An 8,487-nucleotide genomic window follows, 5' to 3' on the forward strand; every position below is an offset into this window, starting at 1 on the left:
GGTGTGAATGTGGTGGAAGGAGAAGTTTCTATGGTTTTCATTAAAAACAGAAGCACCTCAGAAAGACAAGCTCAGGAGAAAACAAGATGTGCTCCAATACTTCCTATGGCGGCTGCCAGTTTGTAATGAGGAGGGAATGTGTACAAAAAAGCTGATAATGTGAATGAGAGGAGTGAAAAAAATCTCTTCCACTTGTGGGATATTGGTAATGGGGGAGGCTGTGCACATGTAGGTTGAGGGGAATATGGGAGTCTTTGCACGTTCTGCTTAATTTGTGAACCTAAAATTACACTAAAAAAAAAAAAAAACTATAAAAAAGCAAAAAAGGAAAAATAAAAACCTTACCACCCTGACTTCCACCTGGCTATCTCCATATGCCTTTTGAAAATTTAAAGCCAAAGAACAGGTCTGCCTGGCAATTTGAGAACTAGCAATGAAAAGGGTAAAACATGAGCTGAAAGAAGAGATTTAATTTCTAGTAAGCAAGATTATAACAAGTAGGTGCCATCCCTTATCTGAAAGCCTCCCTAGACAACCCCCCCCACCTCGAAGGGTCACAGGCAGCTCTGTAGGGCAGGACCACATCCAGGTTGAGTCCTCAGGGCCCAGGCTTAGTTAGTAATTCTTTCTAGGTCCACATGGATGTTCTGTGGATGAGGATACTTCCTCCTCCACACCTGAAAATTAATGAAGATGAAGAGGTATGGATGAAAAGGTCTCATTCACATTTGATTTATTTATTCCCTGGGATTTTTTAGCTCAGAGGAGATTCTCAGAAATAGACCATCACCATGGGACTCAAATAGTCTTATCTGTTTTGTTCCAGTCAATTCAGAATGAAAAACATTTAAAATGTTTTTCTTTGTTGTTCAGATTAGATAAATGAAGATAAGATTTGAGCTCAATGAATGTACTTGTACCCAGGCCCCTTTAATCTGCATTAGGATCTGTTTTTATCAACCTACAATTGTCAGGGAATTAGAGGACTGAACTCTGTGGTCAGTAGGCTCCTTGTTTTTGTTTTGTTTTTATTCCAGGTCTGTGTGAGGCTGATTATTTCATTGCCCACAGCCACTTTTGTGAGGCTGCGGTGGAGGCTGTTTACTCCGCTGTGATCCCTGCCCATCTCTGGCATCCCTAATCCTGTCTAGTTTTCTGTCCTTCTCTCAGAGCAGATAGGTGAGATAATGGCTCAGCATAAATCCATCAACCCAAGAGGAAAAACAACTTCAGACATTGGCCTTTAATATATATAAAGTATAAACAATAGAGACTGCACTGTGACCAAGACCTTTCTAGAAAGGCCAGTGATAGTGTGGCAACATCCTGCCTGCTGAGTAGGAAAACCTGCTATGTACTGTCAGACAAATGACTTCCTTTCTCTTTCTCAGTTTCCCTATCAGTAAGAGTTAGGAATTGGCTTCTAAAATTTACCCAAGTCTAACGCTTTATGACTCTGAGTAATAATAGCTGATACTATAGGGTAACACACAGTCCTCACCAAATATTGTGCTCAAGGTTTATAGGCACCATCTCTTCTGTGAAGGTGACAGAGACACAGAGATGTCAGGTCACTTTCCCAGGATTAGATTTGGTAAATGGCCATACTGAGATTCTGGACTCTACACTTTCACCCTGGAGTATATGCCTTTAAGCACTGTCCTAGGAGACTTCCCATGTGAACCAGATCAACTGAGATCTTTTAGGGATTAGAAGTCCTTATCATGTGTTTCTCCCTCCAGTGAGATATTCCACACTGTGACTGACCTCCTGTTCTTTGCTGTCTCTTCCCAACTTCTGCTGCTACACTAAGATTCTACATCTGGGGGATCCAGAATCAGGTGGGGAAGGTCTTGCTGCTGAGAAGAGGAGTGTGGGTGAAATCAGCATGTAGCCTGCTGATTTGCTCCATAAGTGACTGATGCTTGAGCTCAGCCATGATCCTGAGAAACAGGAATAAGTACAAGACATACACAGAGAGATGAAAGTAAAGGGGAGACAAAGGGTGACAGGAGAGAGTATAGATAAAGAAATAATCCTGAGAGGCAGAATGGTAAATTCTCAGAAATGGTGACTGATGAGATTACAAAAGACTTTGGGAGGCAAATATTTCATTCAGTGACAAGGTGTGTTGCTATCAACTTTTCAGGCCTTCTCTAGTTGTAAAAGCAGAATGGATGAATACATTTGTAAGTAAGCAATTATGCATAATTATTTAGGGCTCAAGAGAGGATTGGAGTACAAACGTGAAAGTTTAACATGAATTCTAGCGTGAGAATATAAAGATTATTAAGACAAAAAACCCTGGGTGCTTGCCTGACTTTTATTAAGACTAAAACCCCTGGGTGCTTAACTATTACTTAAAACAGGTCTTTCAATACCTTTGGAGTTTTTGAGAAAGTAAAGGGGTATAAGTGGCTTAAAGCATAACATTTTGAATCCTAGTTCAATCATTTCCTAGTGGAATAACTCTGGAAATTTTATGTAATATATTTGAGCCTTAGACTTCTCCTCTTTTAAGTAAGTAAAACCCTACTTCATCATGCTGTGATGATTAAGCAATTTAATAAGTACTCATTACTTAGAACAGTAGTTAGTACGTGGTAAGCACATGATATGGTGCTTATTATTATTTCAAACAGAACAGATATATTTAATTCGCTAACTCTACCATTTACAGATGATTCTCACATTTGCTCAGAAAGACTCTTTTCTTGTCTTTTTTTTTCCTACCAGAATCCCAGTTAATATCATGTTTAAATCATGGTGATGGGATAGGAACTGTATCTAACAGGAAGATAAAATTTTGTGTTCAAAAATCCAAAAGGCAGTAATGAGAAGGATGAGGGCTTTATAGGAGATTTCTAAGCCTCTTCTTCTGGTCCTGGCCAGTTTTCCCCTCCAAGTCCTGTGTCCTGCCTGCAGCTAAGGCTAAAGACCAAGAACCTCTTTGTGAGAAGGGATGGGACAAGAACAGAGGGAGGGTGGAGCTGTGGTGCCAAGTGACTCTGCAGATCAGCATGGTTTTCAGAGGGCTAGGTGGGAAAATTCTGGCTTAAGATTTGTATTAAGTTTCTGTCTTCCTATCATGTGGGCATAAATTTCCCCCTTAGATTCTCCTCTCAGCTTCCAGCTAGCAGATCTATCTACTTAGGAAAGAGGGAAAACAAATGGAGTTTTACCATACAAATCTAATCTTTGAATCATAAAAAATTACTTTGAAGCAAGGTGGCGAAGAGCTAGCTGTTCACTTACTTTATCCCTTTGCTTGTGTTCTCTTTAGGGGAAGGTTTCCTTTTAAACATTTGAGATGTTAGAAACACACCACTAATTTGGTCATTAAGAATCAAAAGGTCAGGGGTTCCTGTCATGGTGCCGTAGTTAACTAATCTGACTGTGAACCATGAGGTTGCAGGTTCGATCCCTGGCCTTGCTCAGTGGGTTAAGGACCCGGGGTTGCCTTGAGCTGTGGTGTAGGTCACAGATGCGGCTCGGATCCCGTGTTGCTGTGGCTGTGGTGTAGGCCAGCGGCTACAGGCTACAGCTCTGATTCGACCCCTAGCCTGGGAACCTCCATATGCTGCGAGAGTGGCCCTAGAAAAGGCAAAAAGACCAAAAAAAAAAAAAAAAAAAAAAAAAAAGAGAGAGAAAGAAAGAAAAAGAAAAAAGAATCAAAAGGTCAAATTATGACATTTTATTTGCATTTACATTAATGCATTAGTAACACTAACTGTATTAAGCAGGGTTCTCCAGAGAAACAGAACCAATAGGAAGATAGGTAGATAGATAGATCCCTGTATTAAACATGATGTTAGACAAGTTATATACATATATATATTAATAAAACTATATATAAAAAACTAGTTTATGTTATAATATATATTACATATACTTATATAATATATATATTTATATAATGTATATATTTATTTATAATATATAAAAACTACTATATATGTTATATTATTATATACATAGAAAGAGGTAAATATTTATTTTAAATAATTACTTATTCTTTTTTTTGAAGAATGGCTCATGAAATTGTGAAAGCCACTAGGTCTGAAATTTGTGGAGCAGACCAGCAGGCTGGAGACTCAGGTAAGAAAGCATTTGGATCTTGAGCCCCAAATCTTGCATTCTGGAGGAGAATTCTTTTGTTTTCCCCCTTGAAACTTCACTCTTTGGTCTTAAGGTCTTCAACTGATTAGATGAGGCCCACCACATTATATACAATTATGTTTTACTCAAAGTCCAGTGATTTAAATGTTATTCACACCTAAAAAATACCTTAACATCAACATCTATACTAGTGCTTGACCAAACAATTGTCCACTGTAGCCTAGACATGTGGAGACATAAAAGTAACCATCATACTAACTAAGGCTTACTGTTCATTTACATCCTAAGAGCTTTATTTGTATGAAGTCAGTACTCAAAAGCAAGCCAGTGAGTTAGGAATTGGTCACAGCAGTCGAAGAAACTGAGGCCCAGATAGGTAAAGTAGTTTGTCCCATCGCACAGCTGGTAAAGAGCAAGGTCAGCATCCAAACTCAGTACATGAGGTCCTGAGGCAGAGAGCTTACATGGTGGCTTGAACTAACCTGAAGCACATACTTACGTTCCACTACCTTTGTGAACCTCCAAGCCGCCCATACTGACTGACCCCTCAATAAGTCCCCAAACCAGAGTCCTACCAGAGTGAATAATAGGTGCCCAGTAAGTGTTGGGTAATTAAGCAAATGAGTGAACAGATGGATGGACTGATGAAGGAAGAATCTCTAATCATTAGGAGGGATCCGAAGCACGGCCACACAGTGTGAGTAAAATCAGTTTGTTTGTTTGTTTGTCTTTTTAGGGCCACACTGGAGGCTTATGGAGGTTCCCAGGCTAGGGTTTGAATCAGAGCTGTAGCCACCAGCCTACACCACTGCCACAGCAATGTGGGATCTGAGTTATGTCTGCAACCTACACCACAGCTCATGATACCATGGATCCTTAACCCCCCGAGCAATGCCAGGGATGGAACCCGAGTCCTCATGGATACTTTTTGGGTTCGATAACCATTGAGCCATGTTGGAAACTCCCATAAAATCAGTTTTGATTCTCACAGAAATCATGGTTTTTGTGGTGGTGGTGGTGGGGAGAGCCAACCAAAAATAAATAGCAGTGTGATAAAGATGATAATTTGTAATACCTTAGTCTTTGGAATAAGACAGAATTGAGGTATGGTATTGCTTTCTCCATGCAGAAGACATGATACTGGATAAGTTGGTTAATTTCTTCACACCTCTCTTTCCCCATCTATAAAATAAAATAAATATATGCAATTCACAGTATTGGGAGAAGCAAGCGAAATGAATTGAGATTGTATCTGTGGAATGCTGAGCTCTGTACCCAGAATGTGGATAGTGTTTGATCAATGATAGTGGTACTGTAAGAATCTGGGTGAGTGTCCCAAAGCCAGAGAATAGAGGATGGTAAGCAGCCTATGATTTCATCAGGTTGAACTAAGTATTTGAACTAAACGCCCAGCTACATAAAGGAGAGAACATTTTAGACAAAGGGAAGCATTTATACCAAAATGTAGAGCTGGAAACTGATGAGCTGCATCTCATATTTGGCTTGAAGATGCATTTTGTTTGAACTTCCCAGTAATTTTCCAAAAATTAACTTTGAAAAGTTAGAAGATCCCTGTTAAAATCTAGAGTCTGATCAAAACGAGATGGCCATACTCCGCAGCGCTAGGTGGGTTCTCTGTTTTCCCATTTCTCCATGGTGTCTATTTATTCTTTGTTCACTTATGTTACTGCTCTAGATCCTGTAGGCTAGTGATGTTACTGTACACATAGAAAGTACATGTAGTAAATAGTTAACAGGACTTTCATTCTGAGCTAAGGAGTGTGAGCTTTATCATGTCCTAAGCAATAAGGATTCGTCACAGGAATATACTACTACCATGTAATCAAGCAATCCCACTCCTGGGCATATATCCAGACAGAACTACAATTCAAAATGATACATGCACCCATAAGTTCATAGCAGCACTATTCACAATAGCCAAGACATGGAAACAACCTAAATGTCCATCTACAGATGAATAGATTAAAAAGATGTGGAACATATATGCAATGGAATACTACTCAGCCATAAAAAAGAATGAAATGATACCATTTGCAGCAACATGGATGCAACTAAGTGAAGTAAGTAATGAAGACAAATATATGATACCACTTATACGTGGACTCTAAAATATGGTACAGGAGTTCCTCTCGTGGCTCAGTGGAAATGAATCTGACTAGCATCCATGAGAATGCAGGTTTGGTCCCTGGCCTCTCTCAATTGGTTAAGGATCTGGTGTTGCCATGAGCTGTGTTGTAGGTTGAAGATGTGGCTCGGATCTCAAGTTGCTGTGCAGTGGTGTAGGCCAGTGGCTACAGATCTGATTTGACCCCTAGCCTGGGTATCTCCATATGCCATGAGTGCTGCCCTGAAAAAAGACAGAAAAATAAAATAAATAAAATATGGTACAAATCAACATATCTACAGAACAGAAACAGACTCACAGACACAAAGAACCGTCTTGTGGTTGCCAAGGGGGAGGAGGAAGGGAGTGAGATGGACTGGGAATTTGGGGTTAATAAATGCAAACTATTATGTTTAAAATGGATAAGCAATGAGGTCTTTCTGTACAGCACAGAGGGCTATATCCAATCTCTTGTGATAGAACATGGTGGAAGATAATATAAGAAAGATAATAAGTATATATCTATGACTGTCACTTTTCTGTACAGAAGAAATTGGCACAACATGGTAAATCAACTCTATTTTAATTAAAAAAAAAAGCAGTTACAGAATTTCAAGCAGGGTTTTGAACAGATTTGTGTTTCAGAAAGATTTTTCTGGGTTGCAGAAGGCAGAGATATAAGTCAGTTAATGAAAGGCTGTGGAAATAGTCTAGGAAAGGGTTGGTGAGAGGATTTGATTAATGTCAAAAGCAGCAACATGGGAGGCAGAAAGAAGTGTGCACCTGCTAGTGATGAGTGGAGATGTATGTTGTATGCCTTTATGTGATTTAAAATATTTATGCTGAGCCAAGTGTGATGACAATTTTTGAAAATGCTGGGTGGTTTCGTCCATTGGCACAGGACAGAGACATTATGTGTGTCCCTAAAGGAGAGTATTTTGATGGGAAAAGGTCTCTGATTCCCTCTCTCAGTTTTAACCATTTCAAAGATGAGAAAAAACTGGACCTTTTGGATTTACAAGGTGTCAGTCTGTACTATGGCTCCTTCCTAAGAGATTTTCAAGGACAATTATATTTTGCATGATTATAAACTGTAAAATGCAAATGTAAAACTCTGCTTGTTTTGGAGCAATAGTAGGATCTGGGAAAGGGAGGAAGATTTGGGTGAGGAAGAATGGATATTAAAGGTTATTTCCAGTTAATGTGTAGATGTGGATGATTAACTCTACCTGAGGTTTCCTGGATTTTTTTTTTTTCTTGAGGGAAACAGAAAGACATGAAAAAGTTTTAATTAAGTGCAGACCTAGTCAGGTTTGTTTGATAATGATTTTAACAGCATTCCTATGAAGGGTGAAGAATCGATGATGAGGGGAATTGTGGATGGAGTACCACAGTGCATTCCAGTTAGGATTAGACTGTGAGCTGGGTAAATGCTGAAGCCCAGGAAGAATGGGTCCAAACTGAGAGAAAAATAGGAATAACCAGTTGAAGAAGTAGGATGGCATTAGCTCATTGGTATGCTGGAGACCAGTAAACTGTCAAATTAAGGGACTGTTGAAAGGTCGTAGGACAGAGATCTCAACTTTCCTACCCCCACTTAATCATATACATGGAAGGATGCAAGCCCAGTGCACTAACCACAGAAATTTCCCAATTCAAGAATACAATACCCAACATTTAGTGAGTCCTAAGTGGATGCTCACTATTCCAGGTCCTCTCTGCCTGAGACTTTTAGGAACATCAATTTTGAATTACCTCTATTCTATTGAAAAAGTATTATCTCATTGGGAACTGTTTGCTCTAAGGAGTAAACCGACTAGCTATTACATTATTAGATTAACTACACTATTTTATAATGCTGACACATTCATTATGCTTTGTCTTCTAATGCTGTTCACAGATGCTGTGTCCTGGGAAGCTGTTGAAGCCCAGTGGAGCAAAAATGGCTCAGAGCAGGGGTCATAACTCCAGATTTCTTGCATTCCAATTCTGGCTTTGCTGGCTGCTAGCTGTATAACATAGGCCAGTTAATTATTTTTCTTTGGATGCCTCATTTCTTCATCTGCAAAGTACAGATACTAGTATTACCATCAGCATCAGGGGGTGGTAGAGAGAAGATTATTAGAAAAGGGCCTGGAACATACTGACTGCTCAGTAAATCTTTTCTCTTATAGGAAGAGGAAGACTAGGATCTGAACCAGTACTTATCAGTGAGGATGGAGAGTGGGTGTAGGTGAGAAATT

Source organism: Sus scrofa, chromosome 13, assembly GCF_000003025.6.
Source record: "Sus scrofa isolate TJ Tabasco breed Duroc chromosome 13, Sscrofa11.1, whole genome shotgun sequence".
NCBI lineage: Eukaryota > Metazoa > Chordata > Mammalia > Artiodactyla > Suidae > Sus > Sus scrofa.